Genomic DNA, 12658 nt, shown 5'->3' with positions numbered 1-12658 from the left:
CCCCTTCAGTCGCTCAGGTGCACTACATGTACCTGAGCTCCTTTGGGTTGGTCCTGCCTTTCCACTAGGTGCTCAATCACTGTTTCAGGCCATGACTTAGCACTTCCACTACAGCAACTACATCAGCTAATTCTCTCAGGACCCTGGGACAGCTCTCATCAGGACCTATAGACTTGTGGATGTTCAGGTTCCTCAGGTGGTCACAAACCTGATCTTCATCTACAATGGGAGTGATGTTGCTTCCCCAGTCCTTTCCTACCCAACCAAACTTTTGAGGGGCATGTGATGAGCAGTTATTAGACAAGACTGAGGCAAAGAAGTTGTTAAATACCTCAGCCTTTTCCTTGTCTCTTGTTACCAGCTTGCCTGTGCCACCCACAGCTGGGGCATGCCCTCCTGGACTTTCCTTTTCTGGTTGAGGTACCTGTAGAAGCCTTTCTTGTTTTTCCTGGCATCCCTTTCCAGGTTCAGTTCAAGCTGGGCCTTGGCTTTCCTGACCCCATCCCTACACAGCCTTGCAGCTTCGTTATACTCTTCCCACAGAACCTGTCCCTCTCTCTACTGCCTGTGCATTTTATTCTTGCTCTTCAGTTTGACCAGCAGATCTCAGTTCAGCCATGCCAGTCTCTTGATTTTCTTTCCTTCATTGCTATGCATGGCAATGGAGAGCTCTTGCACCCTGAGGAAATCTTCCTTAAAGGTCTGCCAGTTTTGCTCTGCAGCCTTGCTCATGAGGACGGTTCCCCAGGGTAGAAATATATCAGAAATGATGTATATGATATGCCAGAAATAATATATATGATAGAAATACATTACTTCCACTATGACAATGTTTTCTATTCTGTTTATTGTGCATGTTGTAGTCAATTTCTTCTACGTGCATCTGCTTTCTGGAGCCTAGTGCACAGGAATTCAAACCTTCTTCAAAAACAATTTTGAAAAAAAAATTGTGTTCCTGAAAGTCAAAAATATCAATAAAATAATACAGTTATTCTTGAGTCTGCTGTGCTCAAGACAGTAATTGGTGAGCAATCTCCCTGTCCTTGTCTTGACCCATGAGGTTTTTCACCCTATTTTCTTCCTCTGTCTTATTGAGTGAGAAAGGGGAGTGAGAGAGCAAGGGGCTCGGCATCTGACAGTCAGCCAAGGTCAACCTACCAGAAGGGAATGAAATATAACTACAGCATCTTTCACTCAGCCAAGTGTTTACTCCAAGAAAAAAATAAAATATACACTTCTTTGAATCTACTACTCCTAATCCTTTGCTTTAAATTTTCTACATGATTTTTAGAGAAGTAGTGGGTCTGTGCATATTAATTTCCTTCCTCCCTAATGCTATCTGTGCTTACAGCTCAATTGCTGAACATTCAGAGCCTTGACCCTCTGCACCAAACAAAGACTACTGTGACAAAGTGATGGGGAACTTGAAAGCAAATGAAAGCTTCCCAGGGATCTGTGGAAACAGGCAAACCAGGTGGACACTTCCTTGCCACAAGCAAAAAGCAATTTTCCAGGCTGGAATTCAGGTCAGTGTAGCAGGTGATGGCACTTTTGTTCATTTTGCTACAGTGAGTCAAAACACATAATAAAAAATCTCTTCTTTGTACAAAGGGTTTTCCATGCGTCAGGCTGTAGATAATATGTTGATGCCTTAGGAGTTTGTGAAGATTTTGGATGCTATATTGCTGCCAGACCCAGCACAAACACAATCTAGGTTACTTCTTTCCTCTGTCAATATTTTTTCACAGGTCATATATTTAAACCATCCTTACACTCTTGTACCTTCCTCAAAGTATGATCCTCTAGATCCTCCAGAGACCCCTAGGTTACACTTTGATAATGCTAAATTAACACAGCTGCGCAAATCTAGTCACGCTACCATGACTAGATTATTTGTGCTGAGTTTCCTTCATGCTCCCACTGAGGAAGATCTGCTAACATTTGTCCTCATCTCACAGAACCATAGAATAATTCTCTCAGATAGAGGACAACTCAGTTGAGCTCATTTCACAGAAGTGGTACAAGAACTTTTCCCATCATGCAGTCATGTTGGGTCTCCCTTATAAGCTCATGTCCTTAGGATGGGCTCTTTCCTGCCTTGTTACGTAGATCATGAGGTCTCTTATTCACACCATCTCATACCCTTTACTTGCAACTACTTCCTCAGCTGATTGTATGCCATCATCACTGTCTCCTATTGGTCCTAATTTAAAACTCTTCCAGAGAACTGTTGATTCTCAGAGAGTCTACCGAGGTCTTGAAGCAGAATCCTGCTGTTGATACCAGTTATGCAAACTGTTGTTGATCTGAAGATTCCATCTGCTCTGCCTCATGTCTCTCCCCTCACTGCTAGGACTGAGGAGACATCACCTGGATGCCAAGACATAGGTCAGCACCCTTGGAGCCATGAAGTCACTCTTTATATGTTCCATGTTTCCTCTGGCACCAGTGGTGCACCTGTGGAAGGGCAGCAGGATGTCACAGCCTCGGAGTTGCCAGGCCTTGCAGCTTCTCCACTGCACCCCAGTTTCAAGACCCCAGCAAGCATCAAGCCCCAGAGCAAACCTCCTTGCCTAAATGGAAAAGATACATTTTGGGGGACAGAGGAGGCTTCATTAACAAGCTCAAGCATCATCATACTCAGCATGGATCTTCATCTTGTCCAAAAGTTGGTAAGAAGATGTTGCCTTTGAAGTGTGACTGATATCAGACAAGAAAACCAACAAACTGTGAGGACTGTGACCTTTCTCCATGACAGAATTGAAAGGACAGTAGGAAAAACAAACAAAAGGTAAAAAAAAAAAAGCCACACAGAGAATACTTGAGAGCTCTGAAAAGAAGTAAACAAATCAGAATAGCGTGGAGGAGAAAGTTCTGGACTCACAGCACTTAAGTACAGGCTCAATTTTGGATGTGTCAGTATCCCGCTGATCTCAGATGGTCTTATTTGTGAGCTGAAATGCAGGCACTCAAGGGCTTGGCATAGCCTGCGTGCTTCTCAAAACAACAGGAGACATCTCAAGCAAACAGAAATTTACTCAGTGGCGTTCTTACAGCCCATACCAGGGTTTTTAAAAGGTAATGATTTTGAAAAGCTAGATGCAGAAAGCCCCAGGCTGATAGGGAAGAGCGAATTGCTGTTTTGTGAATGAGGTATCATGGTGTCTCATGATTCAGACATAAGCAGCTGAGGAGATGACCTTATTTTTATGTTGAAGAAACGTTATCAGATGTGACTAATTGGAGGCTGGCGGCAGGGGAAAGCTTCGAGGCACAATAATTGCTTTTGTCTGATCTGAAGGATCAAGAGAGAATCCCTTAGAGAGCCAAATTCAAAAATGAGATTCCTGTGGCATGTAGATCATAAGATTGATTTTTTCTGGACATGCCTGGACAAGGAGAAAAGAGCTGAATGCGAATAAATGCAATCTTGCTGCCAAGGAGCTGAAGAAGTTGTTCTCATTAAATGCTTTGTTCTTTATAACGCTTACATTCCCATTTGTCTGCTTAACAGTTACACCTTGAGAAAATATGATTCTTCTCTTCCTGCAGGAATGGAGAGCATCCTAACTGGCTGTGAATTTCCTGTGTGTCAAGAATTTCAGTGTTAGGAACCTGCATGAATGATTTCTAACGATGATTTTCAGCCAAAGAACTTTGTTTCAAGATCATGCTGACCCTTTGTCTCATGGCTGAGGACGTATAAAGTTCATTCACTTAAATGAGAGCCTCCTGTGGCACTGTGGCATCCATGCAGCATGCTCAGGGTATTGAGGTTGGAGAGCAGACCTCCTGGGAAGCCTGGCACAGCCAGTGCCACCTCTAGCCTGCCCCTGTGTGCTCTGATGCCTGTGAGCCAGGGCACGGCTGAGCTGCTGCAGCAGTCATTGCCTGGGTGAGCACTTCTGACTGGGAACAGACAGAGGATGCTGCTGTTCCCGTTGTGTTCACTCTTGACTGCACAGGCTGGCATTTCCAAAGTAGGACTTTTTTTTCCTGAATAGTTCAAATCATAATGTCACCAAACTCAATACGAAGTAAAGGAATTTACAGCTTCGTGATGCACCACTGTACAAGTTGCCCTTGAAAAACTCATTGTAAGGAAGCTTCCTTAGTATTATATTGACTCATGGAGGAAAAGGCCCAGGGAGGACAGATGCTGGTGCACACACATGGGGCACACAGAGCAGGATGCATTCCCTGCGCAGCAAGCACAGCTGAGATTCACTACCACATAGAACACATACCTGCATGGAACACATACTTCAGCAGAGCATTTTTTAAGCCTGCCAACATGAGGGCAGTTGCTCTAAGCAGCTGAACCCCCATGAACCTCACTCAGGACTTCACAAGGGCTCAGACCCTCTGCAGCCCATCTGGGATGCGCCATCCCAAGTACACGTGTGCTTTGCTCTGGAGCTGTCTGCAGAATTGAGCATGCTTCTCACAGGCTATGTCCTTTGTCCAACTGTTGTTTCTCCATCGAAATCCTTCCCTTCAGTAGGTGTATAACCAGCTCACATCATACTGCTGAAAGGAAATGCTGACCTTCTGTCATTATTACTTATCTCCAACACAGAACGTGATACACATCTATCTACATAAGAGGGTTGTCTTCTCAATGAGATGAACTCCTCTTGGCATGCTATTTACAGGGATAGACTATGTCTAAGGTACTAATGTCATCATTGCAGGCCTTCTTAGAGGAATATCTTATTAATGCCAGTGCCATACCTTTGCAGTCTTCTCTGCTGCTGCTTTTATTACCCATTTCTGCCAGCGAAGAACAGAAGAGCCAGAACCATTCTCTGCAGCTGCCCTTTCCCTTTTGAGACATTGCGCTCTGCACAAGCCTGACAGAAGATGCATTTTTGTGTGCTGCTCAGCCAGGCACTTCATCTTCTCTGGCACTCAATGCCTTGCTACATTTTTCTTCAGCTGAACTAACAGGTTTTGTAAATTGATGAACTATAAATACTGGTCTATTCAGCTGTGGATTGAATCCCAGAATATAGAACTGGTATTTTTCCGTTTTAAAATAGATAATTAAAACCCGAATATCAAAAATGAATAAAAGATTTAGAAAATATAGTGATTTGTTAGGAAAAAATGCTGGTTTTCATTTCATATCCTATGGCATGTGGTTCTCTGTTGTTTCAGCACTGCAATCAATGGCCAAAAATCGGTCAGTTTCCAAACTACATAAGACTTTGAAATAAGAGAGAAAGAGGGAGGGAGGGAAGGGAAGGGGAGGAAGGAAAAGGAGGAGAAAAAGGAGAAAGGAGAGAAGATACTATTGTTTGTCTTCCTTATTTCTTCCTCTGATTTGACTAAATTCAGACTAAAAGGTTTAAGTGTTCCTAATGCTCCAGAGGCTGAACTTTACACAATTACCAGGTCAAAGGAGGCATTAAATCAGAAGGTGAAGAATTTATCCTTTGACTTACCTGCAGGAAGGAAAAACAGGTTATCCTGTTTCGAAGATGAAGAACAGAAATACAGTAGACTAAACTCTGCCTCACCTCATGGCAAGCCTCTAACCAAGACAGTGGTGCTACGCACAGCACTACTCCTTTTAGCATTAGCAGAAAGGACATCTCCAGAGAACAGATTCCTAAGGCAGAAATCACACTGCCTACATGAATATGCTCAGCACTGACAACTCCAGTTCTTCCACAGTTATGTGTGGAAAAAGACCCACAGAATGGCTTAAGTCAGAGGCTTTAAGAGAACGCACTCAGGAGCTGTTCTATTTTCTGCAGTTGTTAGAGGTGGGACGCATAAGTTTCTGAACCGCTGGACACCAATAGACTTGTTTTAGCACAGTTTTAATATTCTTGAGCAGTCTCATGTCCCTTCATAGTTTTGTTTTTAAAGGAAAATATAAAGCAATGCTCACAAGGCTCAGGCTAAAGACAGGGAGCTGGCAACCCTGTACCTCTGCTCTCCGAGTGATAGATCTGAAATGCCACCCTCTGCAGCAGGGCTTTCCTTGCCTGACTGAAACATTTCCTGTTGTTGTTTCATGTGCTCAGCCTGACCAGTGAAGTGGTAATTCACAGCTGGTATCAGATGCTCACCCTGCCACATCTCCCTGCCAAAGCTCCTCACACAATTCGCTCCATTGAAAAGCCAGCTCATTTCCACTTGCAGCCAGTTCTATTCATATTCCCCCCAGAGTTAGTGATAATAAATATTATAAAATCACACAAATCCAGATGGCGTGGGTTGGAGTTGCCAGCTGTTCTAGCACTTGTGAATTGCCTCTCTTGTCCTGTCGCTTGGCTTTCACAGAAAGCATATCATCAGTTTCCTATGGTCTCACTGCGTTTCTTTACAAGCCATCCATCACCCACTCATCCTGTTATTTTCAACTATTACTGTAGATATATGAGACAGAGCAAAAGCGAATTGGGGGAAGAAAATCAAAGGGTTTTAGTTTGTTGTTTTTTTGTCACAGAAAATGAGTATTTTTCAAATAGTGACCTCTCATCAGCTGATAGCATCCTAGTTTTCACCTGTGAAAAGAGACCACTTCAGGTGTTTGGCTGATTTTTACTAATTGTCTTTTGTAGGAGACACAGCTCAAAGAGAAGCAAAGGTTCTCTAATCTTTCTGATACTTACCACTGCAACGTCACATAATTGTAGAATGTCCTGAGTTGAAAAGGACCATAACTATCACCTAGTTTCAACCCCCTCTGCCATAGGCAGAGTTGCCAGCCACCAGCCCAGACTGCCCAGAGCCACCTCCAGCCTGGCCTTGAGTGCTTCCAGGGATGGTGCATCCACAACCTCTGCTGCAGCCAAACATTCAAGAACTGTGAGCAGCAGCAGTTGCTCCACTAAAATTTACAGGAGGAAATACCAGTCAAGATAGGTTCAGCTATTTAATAAAACTTTTTGCTCCCATTACTGGAAGGTGAAATTAGATTTACAGAACCATCAATGCATCAGGATTTGGAATGTAACATAAGCCTCTCCTGAAACATTCGTCATTTCTACTCATCTCCAAGTCAATGACATTCAGTTTTGGCTGAGTAGAGTGGGTAGAAGAGAGCAGAGCACTTCCTCCAGCCTGTGCACAGCCCATCTCACTACGGCCTGAAAGCTCCTTCTTTCATCTCTAAGTCATTATCTGAGCAGCATCCTTGAGTCAGAAGCCTCCTAACTCAACAGACTCCTTCCTGTGCCTTTTCTCTTAGCATCACCCCAGGCAGATCACTGTAACATTTCACTAGTTGCCATCTGCTTCCTGACACTGGAATTTTACCATTGGAGACCCAGCACTGGAGCATCAGGCATGCAGGAGATACTTGATCTAACTGGCGAGACTGTTAGGTTTGGACAGACCCAGGAGCGGAGTTATCTTAATCTCAGGTTTTCTTATTGTCACGATATTTTTTTCATTTGATATTTCTGATTCTGTAGCTAAGCCAAGAGGTAGCATTCAGGCACAAAGGTCCCACCTTCACCGTTGTTCTTAGACTTCAGTCTTTCAAGGCAGGGATTTATATAAGCTCCCAAATTATTTCTGACAAAGTGGATGATGGTCACTGGGACTTATTCAGGTGTGAATGGAAGAGTCTCTGGCGCAGCATTTGCCCCTTTTCTGATTTCAGCAGTTCCCAGAGGATTCAGCTTCTCCCCAGCAATATCCTTGAACTACAATGTGACTTTTATTATATAAACTTATCGTCATTCTGACTTTATAAGAAAAGCTCTTTGCAAAGTCCTGGCCAAATTCTGCCCTGAATTTGCTTGGTAGGATGCCTGTTATCTCACTAGCAGTGCAGCAAATGAGTCAGCAGAGAATGTGCCACTGGGCATGTTACTTAATCATTCACATCTGCTGCATTTGGGGACACATCCGAAATAGGCACTGGTGTTCCCAGCCATGCCCCCAGGAGGCACTTACCCTCCACAAGTGTGACTCAGCAACATTTCTTCATTATCTCATAGTTGCAGGAGATTTCAAGATTGAATTTTTGTCAGTGGCATTTCATCCAAAGTGGTGAAAAGCTTCTAAAAGCACTACTGGGACATATTGCTGCTAGCTTTATGGCACTGGGTCTTATTATCACAAACAAACTCTGATACCTCTATAATCTTTTGGAGAATTACATATAAAGCCAAGGGAGTGCTCATGGCAATTACCTACCTGTGTCCTTAAAGCAAAGGCACTCTTTACGTAGTCTTGACCTGAGCTGGGCTCTCTGTGTCCCAAGAGATGGCAGCCTTTCCTTGCTGCTCATCACTGCCAGAGAGGACTGTGTGGCCTTACTGTGGTGGTCACAGGTTTGTCAGCAACTCAGTGGGGGAGCACAGCTTGACACCAAGTGTCTGCACAGTTTAAGGGTGGGATAACAACAAAAGACTTGAAAATATTGGTGCCAGTTTAGGACAGAGACCTCAGGACAGGTAACAATGCACCAATGGGCCATTAGGCATCACTGAAAAAGTGCAGCCTGGGGAGCTGGGAAAAGTCTGCTTCTGCTTTTAGGAAAACCAGTAGCAACTGAGCAAGGTGCAACAGGGTGAGGTCCCTGATGTAGTCTGGAGAATGAATGTCCCCATTTCTCTCTCAGTGTCTAGACCCAGGTGGAGACTGGGGGCTGAAAAATGCCTCAACATTTCTACTGTATATATTCTGCATTTTTAGTTAACTAAGACAGATTTGCCTTAAAGGAACTGAAGGTCTCATGCAGGGCTGAAGGTTTCTAGACCTAGTTCTCAGCAGTAATTTAAGGCCATAATTTCAGATGCCAGTTTTGGAGCTGAAAGTCTGAAGCTTCCTTCTTTAAGCTTTCAAAAGAAACTGGAGAAAGGAAGTGTGAGGGTTGGTTTTTTGTGTTCCCCCTCCCCCCATTTCTATTCTGAAATTTGAAACAGCTGCCACAAAATGATTATCACCATACATAGTGTTCAATAAATGTCTAAACCTGGAAGGAGCTATGCATGAATTATATCTGATTTATACATTAAATAAAAATAGAAAGAACCAGTTGAATTTTAAATGCTCTGCTTACACTCAGTAAGTATGGAAATTACGATGTCTATAGAATATTGCCTGCAAAAATGTCCAATGGGTTGCATACACTATATCAACATTTTAAAAGCATTCCAAGGGTTTATCAGATAAGGCAAATGGGTGGGTGTAATTAAGCCGTCATAAATTGGCTTTTTTTTTTCCTTGGAAAATCGTTCTGTTTTTAACCTTAAAGAAAGTTCTGAATTGCAAGTAATTTCTGTGGGTCATTGCACTTGTGGAGGCAGCTATGCTCCTTGAGGACATAGAGCATAACTGAGCCCACAGGCCCCATGTCTCTACCCAGCCCTAACCTTGGCTGCTGCAGATCCCAAGCTAGCACTGAGAAGGCCAAATCTCTCCCTAAGTAAAGACAAAACACATTTGATTACAGTGTCATTAGGGAGGTGGGAGCAGAGGCCTTGCTTGCATGGCTCTCCGTGCCACCCTGGCCTTTCAACATGGGTACAACACTAAGGACTATTTGTAATCATCCCTCAGTACAACCTTCATATAGAGTCAAACAAAGTCAACAAAGTCATACCAGAGCTCTGACTTCTACCACTAATTAGAACATTAGTGAAGCTCATGTTTAAAAAGCTGTGTCATTATATATCTTTATAGCCACAAAACACTCTGGTAAATATTTCTGTTGTTTCTTTGGAGGATTAACTTCAAACCACAGCTGCTCTCCCATCACTCCCACTGGTTTCGTTTGGAAGTGATAATGCCTGGCCTGTGTGATCTCAGGGAATGAAGACATTTAATACTTTATCTTCCAGTTTATTACTTAGCCCAGATAAACAAAGTGTAATAAATTCATTAAAATGTAATTCTAAGAAGAGAACTCCCTGGTTTTGTTAGCTAAATCACATTTTTGCAATGAATGTGATCATTATAAACATTTTAGGCCTTGCTTTAGACCATCTGCAAGCACCAAAATAAAGTAACCTCATCTCCATTTTATAGCACGGCTCTGTCAGGAAAAAAAATCCCAACAAAACAGCAAAAGCAGAACAGAACTCTGTTACTTCACTCCCTGCACAACAGAGGCAGCTCTCCAGAGGCACTGAAGGCATGGTTTGGGTGCATGCCTCTAGGCCTGGGCAGGCAGCAAGGTGCAGGCCCAGCTTCCACTTTGCTACCTCTTCTGGAGCTGATCTGCCTGAATTTGTCTAAGGCCAGGCAGCTGTGACACATTAGTCTTACCCTTGTAATGTCCCCTCAAAAACTCTCCAGAAGCAGCTCTGACATCCATGAGGGTCAGTGCTCACTTTGGACCAATCTTTACACTGTGGATGCACTCCGAAGCCCAAGTTGCTGGTAAAACAAGCAGCAGTGTTAAAAGCAGTGTCCACGCACAGACCATAAGCCTTGGTTGTAAAGTTTATGTTTCAAGGTTAGAGAAGGTAACAGCCTCCTGTCTTTGCAAAGGAGCAATGAACCATCCCAGGTACCTTGGCATTTCAGCCTGCTTTCAGGAACTGTGACTGAACTGCTAAGGGAAACCAAAACACCGGCACAAGGTGGTATTGCCTTCCTACTCCTTCACTGGGCAATGTGTCAACACAGAAGCCAGTCAGCATTTCCATCTTAACTCCAAGCTTCATTAGCAACACAGATCATGTATGAAACACTCCTTCCACATAAGGAACACCTTGCAAGATGAAAATCTTGGTCATGTGGAGATTCAGAGCACCCACAGATTCCCCTATCCAGGAGGAAAAGGGCAACAGGGCTGCTGAAGGACAATCTACATCTGAGCTGGTCGCCACAGAAGTTTGTGGGGCTGGGATGAAACTGCCTCCCCGCTACCCCTCTTTCTCCAATTAAACAAAAGACACATCAAACCCCAATAAGATGTTTTAGTAAAGCACACTCTGGGCCTTTCCTTAATGCTCTGCTGTTTGTGGTGGTTCTGCTGCTGACAAATAAAAAGGAGGACCAGAGCCTTTAATGCCCTGCTTTCAGGTGTCAGTACATTTATAGAAGACTATACAAACAAGCGATGAACAGCAATTACACAGTATTAGATGTACACAGCATTTGTACATGTTGTTAAAACAATGCTGCCAAATGAAGAAGCTTTATTAGTTTAGAGATTTTTGGCTGCTGTTATTAAAAATATATTTACCTGAAAGGAACTCCAAGTATTTCATTTTACAAACAAACGACTGAAAATATAGCAGTAAGCAACATAAACTATTGCTTTTTATGTTTGTACAATTTGTTTCTTGGCATAACATTGCCATACAGTTACAGAATTATAAAATATATCTTTAGAGTGCGTTACAAACCCAGAAACTGGTTACCACTCCTACCACATACATATGGTATTGGTGCTACCAAACATGCATGGCATTCTGTAATTGAACAATGCAAAGGGACACACAAGAGAGCAGAATATCTCATCAAAACAGATACATAGCTGTTTCAGTTCTCAAGTAAGAATCATTGGGTCTCCTTTCTTTTTCCTTTTTTCATTTTTAATTATTACACACCTTCTTTTATTAGACTAAGTTTTAACAGTGAAGTGTACAGTAGCTCCAATCTGTATCAGTGCAAAACTATACCTCATTATCTGCCACCCAACTCAAACTGCTTAAGGGCAAGCAACAAAGGAACGGGTTAAGACAGAAAAGGAGCAACTAATAACCAGCAAGCATGCTTCAGCAGGTCCCAAAAATATAAATGCCATAACCCATTTTACTGCAAACAATAAATTTCACGCTGCTAGCCACAGTAGTAAACACATTCAGTATATTTCACAATAAACCTCAGCTGATGAATATACCACTAGATTTGTAAGCAAGGTAGAATTAAGAAGTGCCAAGTTCCTAAGAAGAAAGAGTCTTCTTTCAGAACAATTTGCCAATTCTCACATTTGTCATTTTATAGAGAACAGCTTTATGCTTTTGAAATAAAATAAAGATAGAAGTGATTAGAAGTGCAAAGCCACAGGAGGTCTCCCCTCACTTGATCTCCATAGCCCTTGAACTATCTTTTAAGAGCCCACTACATATGGCATGTATTAAATATTTTCTTTAAAATAAACCCTCAATTTCTACTATAGTCTTAAGAGTAAGTATACTAAAAATGTGGGCTGTAAAAGAAATAGATTTCAGGAAAATAAACGGTTCACAGATGTTATAGAGACACAATTTACATTCCCCTTGGAGGACTGCATTTACATACGTGTGAACAGTGACTCTACTATTATGGTCCCAATTGCAAGATGAAAGGCGTGCGGAGTCCATCTGTAGGCCTTTTGACTCTTCATTTTAAAGCTCTTTTTGACAATGAGAATACTATTTGAGCAGTTACTGTATTCAACCACAATTGGAAATGGAGACTTGCATCAAAATTAGTTACTGAGACATGGAATGAGGAGTATGGTTCTCAGCACACCCCAGGCAGGATTTTTGTCTTCTACAAAATCATGTTGCATCATTTATGCTTGCCCAAATACATGCTTTTATTATTTGAGTTCAGATCCAGCATCACCTTGACAGGCACTGGCTAAGAAAAGGTTTTCCCACTGACTGATCTTGCTTTCACACCAGTAGGAATGCTACTCACTTCTGGATTTGGAATCTGACTTCCAGTACTTTATACTGGGAGGATATATGTA

Source organism: Coturnix japonica, chromosome 3, assembly GCF_054131305.1.
Source record: "Coturnix japonica strain WE chromosome 3, WE-NBRP24, whole genome shotgun sequence".
Lineage (NCBI taxonomy): Eukaryota > Metazoa > Chordata > Aves > Galliformes > Phasianidae > Coturnix > Coturnix japonica.
The sequence above is the reverse complement of the archived record's forward strand: the minus strand, read 5'-3'. Positions refer to the sequence as shown.